The following is a 14,401-nucleotide window of genomic DNA, read 5'->3' on the forward strand; positions in this document are numbered from 1 at the left end:
AATCTTCCCAGATCGTCGTCGCTGTTTATCTTCTACGCACGATTTGGTAAAACTGTTTTATCAACGTTACGAAAACTTTAATGAAAACGTTCCCGCGTTTATACACGAACGTACGCGGAGTGATCGAGATCGAACATCCCCCGGGGAGGAATAAATATCTTATCAGCGTTCCGACGCGCGTTTGTCGCGGCCACGGACGTTAATTAAAACCGTGTGGGCCGAAACTGTCCGCCCGCGTTAATCCGCCGCATTCCCGCGTGTTTGTGGAAACCGAACAAAGAACAACAAACGGCCGAGCGGGCAAGAAAACAGAGGTACGCGTTTCGCCGATGCCTTTGAAACGAAAGCTTTGGCGTCGCGTCGCGGCTTACCTTCCCCGTTTATTAATTCGCGAATCGTCCACGCGCGCGATTCTTCGACGTCGAAGGAACGGGTTAGCGCGAAGTTCGCGGAAACGCGAGGATTATTTCGCACGTCACCGCGCGATCTATCAATTTCACGATTGCCCGAGGCTGGCCAAGAATAACGCTGAAAGTCGAGTGCGAGCCACGCTCGATACGCCTGCATTGTTTCCGCTCCGCTCGCGCTCGTTGCAAATTCGATGCACTCTTCGCTCGCGAGACGCCTTTTCTCTATTTGCTTTGTACCGTAATTGCTCGCTGAATTTATTTCGTAATTAGCAAGATTAATTTTTATCTACAGTGTATCAAATGTATCGCGGGGAGAACGAGAGACTGGTTTACCTTGATTTTTCTGCTCTTCGTAAAACTTATCTACATAGTATACTTGTGCGATAGTTTTTTACCTCGAATAAATCGGGGATCGAGATATTGTTGATATGCAACAAATATTTCGAATCGCAACAATTTCTTCGTTGATCGTGGATTAATTTCACGATTCATCACGATTTAAGTCAAATTTTAATAAATAAACCGACCTCCGCGAAGATTATTATATGCATTCCTAACTTCTTGCGTTGTATTTAATCTACTCTGTAAAATGGAAATGCCCACTCGATTTACAATTATAATCGATGCAAAGCGCTGGAAGGAAACATCTGTCAAACGTATTGGTACGAGATTACGTATTCATTTCTTTCCGTAGAGTTAATAGTGAAAGCACTGGCATTTGGTACGTCAGAAACGCCTTTTAATATTCATCATCCGTGACCTTGCGATTGTTTGACATATCGCTTCCCTCCGGGTTCGTCGTGACCAAATGCTCCGCGATTCTTAAAGCTTGTAACAAATTGTCTTTGGTGAAATTTAAATTAAATTCTGGATATATTTGATCGCAGGATTCGCTCGAAGCACACCTTTGGTTGTTCTTTGTTTTCTTGAGTTATTGAGAGAGTACATTATTCTTGTGAAGTGGACTAAGCAAATTTGCCCAAAAGTCTGGAATAACAAGTATAAAAATAGTTAGCCGTATTTATCCGTCACCTTTTCATCGATCCTCGTACAAATAGCCTGCATTAACGTTCCAGTAACGTAAGAACCTCGAGTCTAGCTGTAACAGACGCTAGATTTATTCCAGTAAAAGCAATATTCGATAGAAAAATTCTGTGATATCTAAAGAATTGTATACAATTATTTAATTTATTTTTCCACCAAAGATTGCGTATTACATATACTGTATAAGGAAACAGCGATGCAAAAATTCCAAGTCATACTGTTTCAGTCGGCCCTCGAAAGGCTTACTAAGCAAACGTTAGTCGACGCTAACCACTTTAAACTGGAGACCTATTACGTTGACCGTGCAAGTCGAGGTCTCGCCGTACTTAAAATATTAAAACGTGGAAATAAATATGGCCAAACATCGCGGTAACATATAACAGAGCAATGTAATCGCAAAATTGGTAGATATCGCGAGTCAACTTTGCGTGTAATTTTTATTTATCTCGAAGAATATTCAGTCTTCGAAAAAGCGACGAAAGCACCGACCTAAACGCGACGTTTTGCAATTTAAAAGTAAAGAAGATTCTCCTGTTTCGTGCAGGAGCGTTTAAACGCGCGTTGCATCGGCGTTGCATTAGGATCAGCATGGTCGTGACGCAAGCGAGGTTTATTGATTCGCAGAATCCAATATAACGAAGCCAAGCACCGGAGGGGTATCTGCTGTGGTTTTATAGGCCGTTCGTATTGTTGGCAAAAATCGTCGTCTGAGCTCGCCTCAGCGACGATCGATTCCTAGAGACCCGTATTCCACGAGATCTCCAGTCTCTCGTCGACCTATTCTCAGACATTCGCGAACGAAATTAATTTCTGGGTGAAATGGAACTCGTCGACTCGCCAACATTGTGTATAATCGATTACGAAACGAAGAAACTAACTTCTCGATGCATAAATTCGATCTAAAGTTAGAATCTACGCGGTTTTCTCGATCGCGAACACCCCATCGTTTACTTTGTGTTCGATCTTCTCTGGTTGAACGAAGTGCAAGATTGGAATCGAATCACTTCTAAATAATAATAGATGTTGTCAGTACAATTTTACTAAATATCAAATTGTCTGTATTCTTTATCCCAGTCAAAGTTACCGGATAATTGCAAGCCTGAACTTCGAGTGGATGATTTTCAGAGTCGTCGTTAGCCCCCATCGAGGGTTCTATCGCCGTAGTAAAAAAACGAAAATGTCCCAGCAATTATTTCGGACGTGGCTGGTGTAACGCGATCGCGAGTACAGTGAAAAACGAGATTCCAAGGACGACCGGTTCGTGTTTACCGTAATAAATTTCCATGTGACGTTATTGCTTGTTTCAAGCTCGTTACCAAGTGTAACAGCTTTTATTTCACCTTGGATCGAGACAGTCAAGAGGGGTTGCATTTTTCGAGGGTGGCACGATGAAGAGGAAGGGACCCGGGCTCGTTAAGAGCTCTCGAGAAAATGACAGGGTTGCCAAACGAATCTCGAGTTGCCCTGTAGTTGGGCGTAATTTTAACCCTCGCCACCGTATGGGGATGTGTACGAATATACGTGCATGTACGCACGTACATCCGTACTCGGTATGTTTGCTTTGACAATTTCGCCTTGTTTTATCGCCGCGCTTCGTCGCGTGCTCGATCCAAATTACAAAACGTGCTTGCTTTGTGTTGCGAGTGAAATCGATTTGAATAAATGTAACATCGTGTTTTCGTGAATGATAAATAATTACCTGTTGAATATCGACCGATAAAATGTCTATTTAAATATTCAAAAAGACTCGCGCTGATTTCGAGCTAATTTTATTTGATTTTTTACGTCGCTCGTACGAGAGCAACGAGGCGGCGTTTAGAAGTTCGTTACGAACGTCGATTTTTGCATAACAAGCGCTATAAACCGGTAAATGGGATCATTATTATGAAACGAAACATAGAATATTTACGGGCGGCGGTCAATTCACGGTTAAAAGCGGGTTTCCACGCAACCATTTTACACGAACACATAGCGTAAGCGCGGACAAAGCGTGTCAGCGTCAAAGTATCCAGCAGTTTACACGACGCCGCGTAAAAGTAAAAGTGGATCGGGTAAATCGAGGGAAATTCTCGGAAGAATACGTTAACGTGTATCGTGGAATGTAGCTTAGCAGCGTCGAGTGACCTACTACCCCGTTTTCCATGCGATTTACACGACCCTCCAAGTTCAAAGTGGTTGGAGCAAGTCGTGCATAAGCATTATCGGCTATAGCCAGCCAGGTGCTTCGTCGTCGAGTTTAAAACGAAGCCTTTCTCTGCCCTGGCCTCGTGACAGCCTCATACGACTCGCAAAGAAGGCCGTTTAAAGAGTTTCAATAATTATGGACTATGTACGGCATAGCTCTAACGCGCGTCGCGTGAACTTCGCGATAATCGAAGACTACCTTCGGAATATTTTTATGCAAGAAGAGAAATATATTTTATTATAGACAAATTTTTACTCTAGAAAGGGATATCAAAAAATTATAATTTATATTTTAATACGTAGACTAATTCCATTTGGTTCTATTTCTTGTTCAGTACCCTCAATTTTGCTACCATTCGCTTGGTCGACGAAATAACATTTGGCTTTCGCAACAAGTGCAATAAATCACTTTGATAATCCTCTTCTCAATATTTTAAAGAAATAATAGCTTCCACGGAAATTGTATTGCACGCGTTGCACAATGGTTGGGATTTTCTCTTTTACAAAAGATACGAATGCGTGTATTCTGCGAAGAAGAAAGACCTCCTGCGCGAGTCGTGTTAGGTCAGACGTCATAGTCAGCCTTCGTAAGGTAATATTACATGGCGCAGCGCCGTCCACATTCTACTTGTATCGCGTTCCCCTTAATCCGGGACCGGCCTTTCTTTCTCCCTGAAACACACGGTATGACCGATTCTTATTTTAGGCGAACGTAACAGCATCTATTCTGCATATTTTTCAAAATACATCGCCCCTCTTCCAACGATTTTCTCTTGGGCGTTAATAATTCACGAATTATTAAAAATTCAACGCTTCGCGTTACACCGTCTGACGCGTTGCATTCTATGGTTTTTAACCGTTAATTATGATTTCTATATCTCGCGTAGGGCGATTTGGAAAACGGTAGATTAAACTGTCGCGCAACGGAAAGTCGACAGCGCGCGTTTTTCAAGCGGGGTGAAATCCAGCAACGATCGCGGGAAATATTCGTTGGCGCGCGTCGCTTTTCTCTCGGTTGGTTTATTTGTTCGCTTGATGACCATCGTTTGTCCCCGGCGCGCGGGTGGTTTCGCAAGCTCGACTGGAAAAGAGACAGCGAGCGGCGGGTCGAATTATGGCTCGCGTACGAGATTAAAAAGCGGCCGTAAAGAGCGAAACGCGCGGGCATTAAACGTTGAACGTTATCGACGACGAGCCGCCGACTCTCAGGAACCGCGGCGAATTGCGCCGCTGATAAATTTATTGGGGAATTTTGTGCGAGATTCGTTATCGTTTCGAATGTCGCGCGAAATAAATTCGCGACGCCTAAACGGGGACTACGATGCAAATTTTTATTTTACTATAAACCAACTCTATCCTCCTTAACTCGTTAACCCATCAAGTACTGGCCCTTCGAGTTCAAATCTTATTTTCTACGTGCTCCATAAACAGGACAAAATCATTTGCTGGATAAAGTATTTTTTTTTGTATTCTTACAGTAACCAACAAATTACCAATAAAAGCTCCCTTGAATATCGTTTAAATAAAATATCGGCACTTGAGACGTTAAGTATTAAATTTCCTTTCTTTATCTTGACGTTTGTTATCTGTAAAATTTTAGTATGATCGAATATAATTTTAGTACACGTAATAAATTTTGTTTAATATCCTATGAATAGTCGTTCGATACACGTTTCTTAGTATTTGTTAAGAACGTGTAACCCGTGTTTCTGGTCAATAAAGCTTTCAGTCACGGTGAAGAACTTGCATCATTCGCTCGAGTTTAGTCATTTGTAGACAAAAGTCACGTAATCGGCATAATTCTTGTGTAACGACGACAAATTACAACTTTTCGAGTAGAACCAGTCGGAAGGTAATATTCCATGTTAGTATTGTGAATTTCGTAAGCAGCCGTTCGTTGCTCTTATCTCGCGAAGCGCTCGAGTCACAGTAATCGCGAAGAATTATTAAGAAGATTGTGACGATCTCGCGCGATGATAATTAACCCTGAACTGATAAGGTCTTAAGAAATGACGAAAAACGCAGTATTGTTCGATTAATTCAAACTGTCTTCTATTGGACTAGAAACGTTTTAAAAATTTATTTATACTCCACTGCACTTCTAGTCATATGTAAAAAGCACTCCACATTTTTCCCCGCGTTGGATAACTTTTTAAAATCGCATAATCTTATGACACTATAAACAGGAGAATATATTACATCTGGATTAAGTTATCGCAGTCACGTTTCTCAATATTTGGTCTAATTTTCTGCGAATAAATCTCAAATTTAAAATTTTGCATTTCAATCGTTTCGAAAATATTAATAAACGATATATGCTGATCGCACGATCTCGTGATCTTAGACACATGCAAATTGATCGTGTGATCGTTTCGTTAAGTAATTCGAATAATAGATACATCGTATTAGTTTGCAAGTAAAACTAGTCTCAAAATTGTACACGAACTTCCAATTTAGTCGAACGTTTAAAAAATTAATGGAGACAGTTTCTTCGCCAATTTGCCCTCCCTCCTTGCGTCTTTATATTTGATAGATCGATAAACATTGTTTTATTACCAAAAGATAAAAGCAACAAAATTTGTTGACAATCATTAAAAACATAATTGATCGTTTCCTTCATCTGTACGATCAGTTTTGTATTTTAATTCGCATGCGTAGCGTTATCGTATATCGTTTAAAGTGTAATTTCTTAAAGAAGGCCTCATCACCAAAATAAACTGTTACTTGGAGATGGTCGATAATAGGTCAATAATGGAGTACATTTATAAATTATTCTTCGAGTCGAAACGTCACGAATATACTTGCTCCCAAGCATGACACTGTCAAACGTGTTTCTAAAACATTCACAAGCCTCATCCGATTATATTAATATTGAATCCAACGTTTGTTTCGTCGATGAATAAATGAATCGGTGGTTCGAGTACAGATACCAATCGTTTAAAAAAGAAACGGTTTGCATCCAGATGGATGGACGGTGGGTTTTAAGCAAATCCGCGAGTCCGTAGTTACCGGTCGGTATCGACGATGGAAAATCCCCCAGGAAATATTTCGACGAGCAATATTATTCGCGTTCCCGTTGAAAATATCCTCGAAAATTCCCATCGAGGAGACGGTCATCGACGGCGTTGGAAATTATCCGCTCGAGCCGAAGTTTATCGCGGCGTTTTACGCGCGTGCACGCACCGCGTATATCGCGATATAACGGCTCTATCGCGATTAGCGTCGTTCGAGCGATATTACGTAGCCCAGAGAAGGACAACCGGATACTGATAACACGACGAGGAAGTGGGGGCCGATGAAACGTTATCAGAGACGGTATCGCGTGCCCACGATCCCAATTTCGTGATACCATCGATCCGGGAACCGCAACCCTTTAACCTGCCTGTGTTATCTCGCGCGACCGAATACCCGATTCCTCTTTGATTTCTTCCAAACTTTGCTTCTTGCCACCTTCAACGATTACCACGATAAATAATTTACTGCTTCTCCCGTTAATTTTTCTCGAGGGGATAGCTTTGAGGAGCGTAGAACTCTCGAGTCTATCGGATACCAGGTAGAACTTTGTTGGATCGTTACCATAATTATTCGCTGATTTTTAACTAGGTTATATCTACTTGTAGAATTCGTGTCGAGTAAAGATTTAACTCCCAGTCGGTGAGAAAATTTATCTGGACACGTTGATAGATAACTTTTCGTGTTATTGTTTCGTGCGTCCGGTTGTTAAAATCGCGTTAAAAAACGTGGAATTGAATTAAAAAGGATATGCTAGAGGAGTCGCAAGTTATTAATTAAAGAGAACCGAGTTTGTGGAATGGGTATCTGGGAATTACGTGGAATTACAGGCCGGTAAATAAAAATGTTACTTTTAATTGATACGCGACCACGGATTAATTGGAACGACCGGGTAAAAAGGCAACGGGAGAACGGAATAATTGTTGTTCCTGTCGGCGTCGTTATCGAGAGAACTCGCGTCATCATGGAAATTGACATCTGTCGCAACTTGTCTTTCCCCAGTTCGTTACGCGTTATCGCCAGGCGTCTCTAACATTATAAATCGCACGATTTTTAAAATTATTTTATTTAACATCGCACGACGCGCGAACCGAACCTTGACTCCGGGCCATATTTTCATTCGCGCGCTAATGGCTCAAGTTTTCCTCGCAATCTCTTTCTGCTCTAATGCATTAACCAAGAAACATCTGTACAATTAAGATATTATCTAAATAATATATTAACGGAAGCAAATTAAATTAGCTGTCGCTTTGCTTGCTCGTATTTTTTTATTTTGAAAAATAAAAGAAACACGTGTCTCGTAAGCATTCAAGACATAGAACAGTGTCAAGAATTCGTTCTTAAAGCCATTTACTCGGGAGCAAACAAAGCAATCAGCCTCTCGATCGTTCTTCTAAAATTTCAAGGTGTGTTTCAAATTGTCACCAACAAAGGCGTTGCGCAATTGATAATTTGTTAAGAGTAATTGCTTACGAATGGCAGCACGGACGTAATTGTTACATCAGACATTTGCATACGAATAGACTCGTGTGTCTGTCTTGGAAACATCGGTCCATCGACGATTGTCGTTCAAGGCGTCGGGACAAACGAGTTTTAGGACGTTCAAGGAATGGGACACTTCTGCTCGTTAATCGTTATTTACCGTCTCTAATTAATTTGATAAATTAAGCTGCAAAACGGAAAACATTTCAGCCGAGCAAATAATTGCAACTTTTTCGCGGTATGAATCGAACAGATAACGATCATTTTTGTCGCGTGACGCAACAACGACGCTTCAAAAAAAAAAAAAAAAAAATTATCGACGTTGGGTAACGCTTCCAAGTAACCGACAGTCTCGGTGGAAAACGCCTTTTCCTCGTCGTTATCGCGACACGACGAATTTTTATCTAACGCCTCGGAGATAACGAAACGCGTCTATGGTAAAGTCACCGGTGTCTCGCAAAGACGCCGATCGCGAAGCTTCTTGCAGCCAGGTTCCCGTTAATTAACGATCAGCTGCCGCGTGGCTGTCGTTAAAAAGATTTAAACACGCTCGGGCAATTCGTCGAGTCGACCTTTGCGTCGACGCCCGCAAAAAACTTGGCAGAAATTACGACCGGTCGTAAATTAACGTGTCCGTCGGGAAATAATTACTCCATCGACGTCTGTTCTGTTCGAGAGACGCGGTCTTGGGTCAGGTTGGCGGACGTTGAAGGATCGATTCGATCAATTATATCGCGGCGATGCGCTCCCAAGTCGAGCTTTTCATCTTTTCATTGATTATTCAGTCGTTGCACAATGCCGCGAACTCATTAAAACCTGATCAAAATTTGTTATCGTCGAATTCCTCGCGCGCGACCTTTGACTTTAAACTATTATTTTTCATAGCAGCCCGATAAAGATCAAACTTTCAGTCATAGAATATGTCGCGAAGGAATAAATTGCGGTTTTCTTAAAAATTGTGTATTAGTACGGTTTATGCGATCCACGATCTTCGTTCGCCGATAGCCGACGGTTCAACGATCGCGTATCGATCGAAGATCCTTTCTCGTTTATTCTTCTTTGTTTGTCGCTCGGTTGGAAAATTCCTACGTTAGGCGTACGTGTCGATCTATAGATCGTTGCAGGGAACGTTGAATTAACAAAAGCTTTTGAACCTCGTTGAAAATAGAAATTTATTTAAGCGCCATCTTAACTATCACGAGTACTTAATAATCTTATTACGAGCCAATTAACCTTTAAAGCTTTCGATCCTCTTCAAAAAATTTTTATATTAATACACATCTTCCAGTTGCTTTTAGAACGAAGATGCTTCGAATACCGATGCGCTTATTTTCTGAAGAAGGTCGGAAACGTTTGGCTTGTAGCAACACTGTCGAACATTTGTGTCCTGACAAACGTCTAGGATGACGCAAGAATATGTTAATAATAACTTGGGTTCGGTAGATAGACCAATCAGTGTCAGAACTGTGTTTACGAATTGTTCTGACACGGTTAGTCTCTTCGAACCGTTGATTCATTTTCCACCGAGGTCGATATCGCCGCGTAAAATGGCGACGTTCCGTTCAAGAGCGGTCGCTGAAAAAGCTGAGCGCTAGCCAAGCGAAGTCACTGCCAAGTAAATCGCAATTATAGGGGAATAAAGAAACTGAGCTCACGGAAAGTGCAGCCAAATATCGTGCACGTCGATAGCGCGGCTACCGCCTTAGCTCTATATTAGGTAAACGTTCACGAATTCTCTAAACATAGTCGCCCTCGACGAGAATAGATTCACGGTTTTACTATCTGTTAACAGTAACTCCCTGCCGCGAAATCTGCTGGCGCGTTTGCAATAAAAACTCAAACCTTTGATCGTCTTACGAAATATTAATTCCCTCCGCTTGAAATTGATGTGTTCAACGCTTTTCTTCCGGAACCATTTTTCTAATTGTTTCTTGTTTCATGTGTTACAGGTAAGGAACATTCTATTTTCATCCTTGAGAAATATCCGAGTGCCAAAAGCTCTGCAAAACCACAAGATTACCGAGTAAGTAAACTCAGTAATAGTCACCGGTTGTTCGCCTTGAATTGTTATTAGAAAATGTTAACTTCGTGTAAGTTTGACGAATAGTTCCATCAAATATAGGTCACGAATAAATTTCTGCACATTAGTCTCGGTTATCTGTCGTTCGAATAAATGTTTCGCTATCTCTGTGTTATAATATAGGCCAAAAAACAATTTTACGTAAATTTTGCATCCAGTAGCTTCAACCGTAATGCTCGACACTCGAATTTGTTCGTTTCGCGCGAAAGATTCGGGTCAGACGGATTGTAAGTTTTCCCAGGAATGCTTCTAGTAAGAACGCGGAAGATACGATTTATTGCCGCGGTTGATTAACGTGTCGGAGGGATGCTATCGCGATTGAGATCCCGACTGATAAATTTTACAGCACGTGGTGTCGTGAAAATGCTTTACCGCGAAGGCTAATCGACGTTCGCCTAAGATTGTGCAGCGTCGTTCGTCTACGACGCGGTGCACGCGTTGTTTTATGGCGTCGTGCACGGCACGTGTCGCCAGCTGTTTGCACATTCGATGCCCGACGCTTCCTTGTTGACGGATCAAACTAGAATGCGACGCGAGAAACTAGCTTCAACTCTTTCTCTGAAAAAATTAATCAACCAAATGATATTAGATTTTAATTTCCAACCCAAGGTATTAAATTTGAAAAGAAAGACTGATTTTTCGCAACCGAACCTCTAGTATTGTCCTCTGTAATCGAATTAATTATGTACACCTATCGAACAAGAATCATGAGCACACATTGTCCGTGAAACTCGTTGAAATGGCACGTGTGTATACAATTTTGCACGGTACGTATATAGGAATCGCTGACACATCGCGTTACACGCATCGAACTCGCTCATAAATATTTCTGCATTAACTTGGCGCTTCCGAACGAATTCCCTCGATACGGTCGACAATTTTCCGTGCGTTTGTTTTTCGCTGATAATCTCCGTTCTCGCGTGTACCGAGCACATATTGCGTCTTCGGTTATCGGCGCTACCGGTTAAATTAATTTCAACTTATCGATACCGTTATCGTAAACGGCGGCTCTAATTGACAGGCCTCGGCCTACGGCACTTGGCAAGGTGCAGCGCGGTTGTTACGCATCCGAATGCAATTATTTATCGACCCGTGAAAATAGAATGCTCGCGGCCTGAGCTATATATAATCCGCGGGTGACAAATTCGAGCCAGAAACACGAATTCGATGTAGCAATTAATAATGACGAACGAGCCGGTCGGGCTCTTTAGTCATCGTTCGGGTACGAGTTAATATCAACAAGAAACGAAATATCGAAACGACGCGACAAGAATCGGGGGAGCTGTGAATTTTGGTTTCACAGCCATAAACGAGCAGAACCGACTTAAATTTTCCATATCGAAAAGGTTTTCACATCATCGAATGTTACTATACGTTTTACGTCCATTTTTCTTTTTTTGTTTCGATACGTGACACGTATAGCGTTTAAAATTATATACTTATTTATACATTGCTACATCAGACGCGTTATTTAACATAAATTGGGTCTCCTCCAAAGTTTATTTTCCAATTCTGGGTCGCGGACAAAAGAACTTGGGAATCCCCGCAGTAAAAATAATTAAGTAATTAGTAAGCGGACAGATGTCCAAGTTTATTTGGCCGGCCTGAGCAATCTTCTTGGCTGTTGTTCATAATGACTAAAAAAAATTATCAACCCCTTCCTATACTATTTACGAAACTACATATTTCTCGATATATCCTACAATTATAATTTGTCCAAAGAATAACAATTAAAACATCATATCAGCATTTAGAATTAGTAGAATCGTCCGTCGGGACTCGTGCAACCCCGATTACTTTCCTTTTCTCGCGACGGAAATCCCCGAAAGCTCGTTGTCGCGTTTCCTCTGCCGACAAAGCCTCCGAAGCTGTCCTCGCGGTGAACATTAATCCTGTCTCGACCGCCAAACTTTGCCACCCTTCTTTCGTTTCTCCGATCCAATTACAAAGGGGCGCTTAAAGCCGAAAGCGCAACGGTGAAACCATAGGAAAAGCCAATTCGGCTGTTTCGCTGGTTTCCCGACCGTCGGGGACCGCGATTTTCCGAACTTCCGGCCGAAATCCCGCCCCCCGACTGACAAAATTTCTGCCTGCTCAGTTGTACTTTGAATGGCGGATAATTCGAAACTGCGTATGGTGGCTGTTGCGCCAGCGATCGCTGCACAATGAACTCGAATAATACGTGTTTGAAACATGTGGGGGAGTAAAGACTTCATATTTTTAATTAATATGCAAGCTTTTCCCTTATACTATATTTAAAAGTATAATTTCAAACAAATTTATTAAAAGTAAGACGCAAATTTTTAAGAAAAATCGACAGGGGGTAGGTGCTGAAAGTCGACGAAATTAAAAAATTTCAAATCATTCTGAAAAAATTATTTTTACCTGTGGGGGTCGATTACAATCATTTTTGGTGGATACACATACCCCCGAAATCCTACTCACCTTCGAGAAAAAAATTCCTTACCGAAAATGCAATGTCTGACCATGAATGATAATTCCCCTGAAATTCGGCGAATTTGAAAACTTTTAAATCATTCTGGAAAAATTCTATTCGGTTGCGGGGGTCAATTACAATCATTTTTGGTGAATGTACATACCCCCGAAATCCTACCCACATTCGAGAAAAAAATTCTTTACCGAAAATATAATGTGTGGAATTTTACCGTATGTGCAAGCGAACTAGCGTTAAATAAGAGATGAAAATTGATGGTAGCCGGAAGAGTATAAAATAATGAAGGTGGTCGAAAAATATGGCGTGCTCTCGAGCCGAGGAGGAGGCCCAGAAACAGGCATAAAGGTTCGAAAGACGAATGGAACACGTTGAGGGCTCTTTCGACAGGTGATTAACATTCAAACGGCTTTGAATCCGTCCCGAGTGCATCGAGGCGAGAAGAGCACCGCGAAAAATGGGAGAAACGAACGCGGCGGGGGCCTATCTAGAGTTTTCCATCGGGGCACAGATGCGGAGAAGTTTTCTTCTGACCTGGCGCGGGTTAATCGCGAACGCGTGTTAGATGAAGCGCGGCGTTAACGCACGAAACGGAGGCCGAGGTAGCCGGTGGAGTCGATTGTTTGAGCTCCACTTGGCAATGGTGCCGGAGTTTTTGCTCCGAATATAAAATTAGGTCTGTTCGGGCCGCGTGCGGGCTGGGATTACGGAGAGCAGGGGACGTAAATAGATCACCGTTAGAATGCGGCACGTCTTCTTCACACTTACGTAAACAGGTCTAAAGAACGCGACGAAGTTTAAGCTACCGTGGACCTCCTCCCAGGAAAGGGTTGTTCTGAGAATTCCATCTCACCCTAATCTCGTTTTCAAATCTATTTATTCTTTGGGTCACGACGCTTTGACGATAGTTCTTCCAGAGATCGAGTCGTTTTAGAAAATTGTTCGCGAGGGGTTTGCGTTCACAGGAAGGTAACTGGAGACGAAGTAGAATTTCTCGATTTTACATTCATTTATTCGTCCAATATTTGTACTCGAGGCTTTGATGTAGAATGGCTTCCAGAGATCGAGTGCTCGACCGTAGAAGTTGCTCCAAAGGGGTCGGAGATGGAGTTGCAGGAAAATTTTCGACTACGTTTCATCTCAGATTGCTGTTCGATTTTCGATTTCATTTCTTCGATATTCGGTCCATTTAATACTTTGAAGTAGGATGTATCTTCGCAAGTACTCGAGAAGTTGCTCGAAAGGGGTTGCTTTCTGTGGAAACGACTGAAAGTGATGTCTATCTCCGGATTGCTGGTCGATTTTGTTTCAGGTGAAACTCTGCAAAAACTTATTTCTATAAATATTCCGACATTTATCTCGAATTGGTGTTTTGTCCTTTTACTCTATTTAAACCAACGTCATAACGATTGTTGCCAGTCGAAAAGGGCAGAAGACTTCCCAAAAACGGTATCGAGAGTGAAACGAAAACGTCGAAGGGTGCAAGAAGAAGAGGACCAACCGCATCCGGCGTTAATGGATTCGTGATTTGCTGAACGATCAAACATTTTTTACGACTACCGGAAGCGGCCGGTGTACACGATATCGACGGCGATATTCCGCAGACCCGGAAGCTTTTAAGGAACGACGCGTCGATGGGAAATTTCGATACGGGAACATTGGTAGCGCAAGGAATACGGAAGAGGTCGAAAGTTGGCGTTCGTAGAGCTCGTTGCTGCGCCTTTCCCGATGCGGGGG

The 14,401-nt window shown here is 42.1% G+C and overlaps 1 protein-coding gene across 5 annotated transcripts in view; it reads left to right on the forward strand.

Moving 5' to 3' along the window:
• LOC143344794 (uncharacterized) overlaps nucleotides 1-14,401 on the forward strand; it is a 98,223-nt gene that overhangs the window by 51,490 nt on the left and 32,332 nt on the right. Inside the window, exon 2 of one of the 5 annotated variants that reach the window (XM_076771205.1) lies at nucleotides 10,082-10,155. The exons of the other annotated variants lie outside the window; for them this stretch is intronic. The gene's annotated coding sequence lies outside the window, so the exon portion shown is untranslated. The remainder of the gene's footprint in view (nucleotides 1-10,081; nucleotides 10,156-14,401) is intronic. 5 annotated transcript variants of the gene reach the window in all.

This window comes from Colletes latitarsis, chromosome 8 (assembly GCF_051014445.1).
Source record: "Colletes latitarsis isolate SP2378_abdomen chromosome 8, iyColLati1, whole genome shotgun sequence".
Classification (NCBI taxonomy): domain Eukaryota; kingdom Metazoa; phylum Arthropoda; class Insecta; order Hymenoptera; family Colletidae; genus Colletes; species Colletes latitarsis.